Raw genomic sequence first — 6,179 nt, 5'->3', positions numbered from 1 at the left:
TTTTAGCTAGGAGACATTCCTGGATGCTTTGGTGAGCTATGGGGGCTTTTGCGCCCTCCTGCCCCCTTTGATCCATGTTGGGATTACCTCCCTTTGGGCTTGGAGGATCGTCTCCTTAAGGAGCGACCACTCTTCTTGGACAGCTAGCTCCCCTCCGCTCCGGGACCTCAGTACTTCCCTGACTATTCTCTCCTTAGTTCATTGAAGTCCACCCTCCTGAAATCTAGGGCTTCTGTCTTGCTGTAGGCCTTTGCCACCTTGCACTGGATGGTGAATTCCAGCAGGTGATGATCACTGTCACCCAGGTGGTCAAGCACCCACAGCCCCCTCACCATGTCATCACTCGTGGCCAGCACCAGATCCAACAAGGTGTGGGCTGTGCACCTCCTGGGTTAGATAAAGGTCCTGCATTCTGGCTAGGAACCTACGTGAATGGTCAGACCTGGCTGACTGCTCTTCCCAGCAGATGTCTGGAAAGTTCAGGTCCCCCATGATGACCACATCCTCCAGCTATGTCTCTGGGTCATCTTATCTGCTCGCTCTCACTTCTTGTCTCCCTTTCCAAACAGACCTTCCCTAGCAAGCTCCTCAGTAGCTGGCCTATTTGATGCGTCTTGATCTGAAGGGTGCCATTTTCCCTGCAACCTCTTTTTTTCTTAGAAAGCTTTCAGTGAAGGAATGTGAGAGAGTTTCCAAGCAAATTCCCTAGCAAACTTCCCCTTCCTTTGGGCAAGGGACCTATTTTTTAATCTAGCTGTTGAGTTTTAGCTGCTAAAATAAAATGATGTAGGTTAGTCAGTCCTAATTACATATAAAAAAGAATCTTACCTTTCAGGCTCAGCTTCAAAGAGAGGGATGGCAAACTGACCTGTGAACTGACTAGAGAAATGCTTGAATGAACCCATGAAAAGGGTGCACCCCACTGCCCCTGTTTGTGGCCTCATCCACCCCTGTATTTGCCACCAAGTTCTCCAGTTCATAAGTCCAAACCAAACTAAAAAGCACAAGCCACTTTACAAAGAAACAAATAATCTTCCTCCTTGGGTAAATGAAGCCAGTACGCCTTACCTGCTTAGCAGTCTCTCCCCCTGCAGAACTGCAAGAATGAACTGGGGGTTTACAGGCTGGGTTTAAATAAGCTGAATATGAGCCAATAGCGTGCCCTTGTTAAAAAAGCTAACAATATATTGTGTTGTATTCAGAGTACTGTGTAACTTCAGTTAGGGTCTACCACTCATCTACTACCCTCTCCCAGGCTCCCTGCACCTCCCGTTCCTCACCTGCAATGACTTTGATTGGGAGGATGGAGGAGTCCTTGGACCAATAGCAGCTCAGCAAGTAACTTCTTCTGTTCAATTAGACCAGCCATCCAACCTGAGTTCTTTTTGCCCACCCACATCATGCAGAGTTTCCCTTTTATGGGGTTGCCATGAGGGTTTCTGAGGACTTATCAGGGCTTCAGCTATCAAAGCATAGGCTCCTTTTTCCTCTCTGGCTGTGCTCACCTTGATCCACTGATAAAGACCTCAGCCTCCGAGTTATAGGCCTGGCCTAGCCTGACCTGGCCTCAACAGCCTCAACCTGCCGACCCCCAGCAGTGTCCACACTCTCCAGAATTCCACTCCCCTATGCCTTTGGATGACTCAGGCTGGGTTTAAATCCCCTAGCCCAGCCTCCTTCTGGTCACCAGTACCCACTACAGGGTCACTGCTAGCTGCCTGTCTTTATCAGTCCCAGGCTCAGTCCCCCTGCATGGCTACCCTTAACTGCCTGCTCTCTCTGCCTTACCAGTAACAGGGACCAGTTTCCTATTACAGAGTGTCACCAGCAAATCAAGGGAAATGATTCTTCTACTTGGTTCATCACTGTGAGGCCTCATCTGGAGAACCGTGTTCAGTTTTGGGCCCCACACTTTAAGAAGGATGTGGGCAGATTTGAAAGAATTCAGGGGAGAAAGACAAAAATCATTAGTGGACTGGGGAACGTGGCTTCTGAGGAAAGCCTGAAAGAACTGAGACTATTTAATCCAGAGAAGAGAAGAATGAGGGAGGATCTGATGACAGTCTTCAAACACCTGAAGGGTGATTATAGAGAGGATGGAGATGGGCTTTCCTCTTCACCCTGGCTGCTGATGACAGGACTAGCGGCAATTGCCTCAAGCTGCAGCAGAGGAAATTTAAGTTGGAGATCCGAAGGACCTTTTCGACTATAAGGGTGGTCAAACATTGGAGCAACTTACTTAGAGAAGCTGTAGAATTTCCATCCCTGGAAATTTTCAAGAGCAAATTGGATAGACACCTGGCTGGGATGGTATAGGCAGGGATGATCCTGCTTTGAGCTGGGAGCTGGACTAGATGACCTTCTGAAGTCCCTTCCTATCCTACTTTCTTAAGATCCTATATCATTATATGTGTTCCAAAAACAAAACAAAACAAAACAAAAATTAAAAACCCGAATGGGTTAATTTTATGAACTGATGATAAATCTGGGTAATGCAATTTCTAAAAGTTATAGTTAACTATTACAGATGTCAAGTGGATTTCTCAATTTTAAAAACAAAACATTTGTTTTTAATAATCCAAAATGTTCATGCATGATTAACAGCAGAGAGGATTTTTATATACATTACTTTTAATAGGGAATATTGTTTATATTCTCCAGAGTCTGTACACAAATTTGTCTAGTACACCACATAATCTATTCTTTGCCAGTTTTCTGACATAGCCAATATTCTTTTAATGGTAAACTGCCCTTTGCCATTGTAAAGTATTTATCCTATTGTGTCATACTATGAGACAGTATTTAAATGAACATTTTTTATCTAATGTCAGTATGATTTGAGGATGCATTGGGATGCATCCACACACGAGGAATCATTTTACATTATTGTATTTCCAGTAAAATCCAATCTACATTCTAAGAGAAATTCTGACCCTTTAGCCTGAGTAGCTGGCAGAGAACCGCAGATGTATAATGTAGGTAAGAGGCTTAGGAATCTTTTATGACAGTCTATGGACATTACAAAAGTATAATGGCTGGACTAGCCCCTGCGTACCTCTAAATGGCAGTGGCAGCATGTGCTGTCACAGATTCTTTCAAGCATTTCTATTTACCTGCTCTTGCTTGCACACACCAAGCTTGTAAATGTGGTGACTCCATTCCAGAGTATACCTCTGTGGAGACCTTGATCATCAGCATGCTTGAAAGGGGCTCCTTCCTGATGGTGAACAGATTTACAGGTGTATTTCTGAGTTTGGCCAAACCCAGGATGTGCTCTGACATACCGCACTGCTATTCTCATGAGAATAGGAGATATATATATATATATATATATATATATATATATATGAATCCAGATATTTCCAAAGCACCTAGTGCTGTCCTAACTTTCCTTATGTTTTCTTCTGTAAACACTTCGCCTAAAATTGAGTTTTGTTGCCGGGAAACACTTGAATTAATTTGCCAAGAATTATTTGTACATTTCTAGAACTATGTGATTATTAAGGATCCTGGTTTTTGCCATTTAAAAATTCCAAATTCTCTGATAACCCCACAAATTCTCTGATTAAAAGCCCAAGATCTGTGTTTTTCCATGATTAAAATGAAATGCCACTATATATATATATATATATATGTATATATATATATATATGTATGCATGCGTGTGTGAGTGTATCAGTTGAACATAATGTTCTATTGATAAATATACAATCTTAAAGCAATTTGGAAGCCTACCTGTGCCTCAATCATTATAATAAAATAAATTCTAAATACCTGTATACCTATATACATTGGCGTTTGATTTTGTTTTTTTCCTTATGGAAAATGAGAATTTCCCCCAACCCCTTCACTCAGCAGGACACAGATCCAGCTACAGCTGGCCTCCCCTTCCCCCTCCCCCCCCCGCTCTGTAGTGCTGAGCAGCTCTGATATGCCGGGGCCCTGGCCCTTGCTCTGCTGGTGCCCCTCACTTCTGACCCACAGCCCCCCCAGCCCTGCTGGTGTCCCTTACTCCTAACTTGCTGAACCCTGCCTACAGCTCCCCAGAGGAGAGGGGTGGGTATGTAGGGAAGGGGAGGTCTTGACACAGGCAACATGTCAGGGGGCACATGTCTCACCCCAGATTTCTGCACCCACAGTGGGGTGCAGGGCTACATCTGTGTAACCAAATGGGTGGAATCCAGTGCAGGAGGGAGCAGCATGGGGAAAAGTGAGCAGCGTGGACCTCCCAGCTGGGCTTTTCCTGACCTAAACTGGAGACGGGGTAGAATGGAGTCCTCTCAGCTTGGGATGTCCTACCCCTCCAGCTACCTTGGCTGGGGTACTGGGAGAGCTAGGTTGGGCCCATAAGCTGAGGGAGTTCTGCTCTACATTCCCTGCCTGACCAGCTCAGGCCACCTGGCAGCTGCTGCTGCTAACTCTCAAGAGGCACAGCTGAAGCTGAGGGGAGGGGCATGGTGGACCAGAGCCCCCTCACCTTGTGGGCCTGACCTGGCTCCCCTAGTACCCAGGTGAGGTAGCTGGGGGGACTGAAGGTGAGCGGGCTCTGTTCCACCTGTCTTCCAGCTCATGCTGGGCAAACCAGCAGCTCCATGCTGCTCCCTCTGCTCCCTTCCTTCTCCATCCCTGCTGACAGCCTTGCCCCTGTTTGAATAAATAACCCTGAAGGCAACACAAGTTCTCTAAAGTGCTCTAAAGCAGAACACTTCATTTAATACCTGATTTGATGAGGGTTAGTTTTTCTTGCAAATAGCCATTTCAAAAACACTGCAGCTATTCATGTGTGTTGTCAGGGTTGTAGAGTGCTTTCAAGTGCCAGATCAGGCAAAAAAATCTCTTTTCTCTGGGCCTATAATATACTAAGGGAAGTTGCCATAGCTCAACTGAAGTTTTAGTATGTGGAAATCATATGGTTGTGGAAAGCAAAAGATTGTCTTGTCAAATACAATATTTTATTTGGTAGAAAATATTTTAGCAGGACTTAACATCCTACATGCTGTTAAATCAAATTTAGCAATCTCACAATTACTAATCAAATATGTTGATTAGTAGAAAAATTGTTGGCAGCAATAATTAAAAGAGTAACTAACTATAATATTTATTGGATATTATTTCTTGTTGTTTCTCAAGAATGAAGAAATTGAGCAACTTTTATTAAATCCCATGTACTATATCATCACTGTTCCTCCTACGCCTTGTGAATGCTTTATGTGTCATCTGAGAAAAAGAAAACTAGTGTTTTAGAAAAAAAACAGTTATTGATCAACACGTTCCAACATCAGATCAGATCATCTACTAAAATGTGATATAGTTGCTAAGGCCCAGATCCTAAGGTCACTAAGACTTAGCTGCTGCTCATGTCTTACATGTCTTTTTCCAGATGGAAGATCTTATTCCACTTTTAAGGTGCCATTCTCTCAATGGCCAGTGTTACGCACCCTCAGAAAATAATTCCATTCTATCCCATAAAGACATGCGCTCTTCTCTTCCTCTTTTAATAACCAAATGTATGCTTTTTCACTGTGCCACAATTCAGCTTGACCCAACCTGCTAAAAGAGAGATTCATCTACTAGATCCCAGTAGAGATGGCCTACTGGGATCCAGCTCACACAGGAGCATTGATTCCCTTTTCTCCATGTCATTCATATACTTGTACAGGGTTCTGGAGACTTGGATTCCAACATTTTAGGACAACAACCTAATTACTAAGTGAGGAGAAAGCTGGAGCTGGAAGCATTTTCACCATGGGCCACAAAGTGGAAAGGAATGCAAGAACCATGGAGCTATGAAAGAAATGAGCAAGAGAAAATATGAGTTTGGAGTCCACTGAGGTAAACAATCAGCTGGGATGGGGACTGATCAGGACTGTTAGGTCTCTTGCATTAAATAGTCTTGGGATAACTAGTATTGGAAGCAGGGTTTAGGATTCAGGATTCCTTTTCACCTCACTAGGCACCCTCCCTGTTGGGCTATGGAGTCATAGAATCATACACTCATAGAAGTAGGGTCAGAAGGGACCTTATAGATCAAGTCTGACCCCCTGCCAGGGCAGGAGAAAAAACTGGGCTCAAATGATCCCAGCTAGGTAGGCATCAAGCCTCCTCTTAAAGACCCCCAGGGTAGGAGCCAGCACCATTTCCCTTGGGAGTTGGTTCCAGATCCTAGCCGCCCTAACTGT

Source organism: Crocodylus porosus, unplaced genomic scaffold (genome assembly GCF_001723895.1).
Source record: "Crocodylus porosus isolate Cpor-Errol unplaced genomic scaffold, CroPor_comp1, whole genome shotgun sequence".
Lineage (NCBI taxonomy): Eukaryota > Metazoa > Chordata > Crocodylia > Crocodylidae > Crocodylus > Crocodylus porosus.
The sequence above is the reverse complement of the archived record's forward strand: the minus strand, read 5'-3'. Positions refer to the sequence as shown.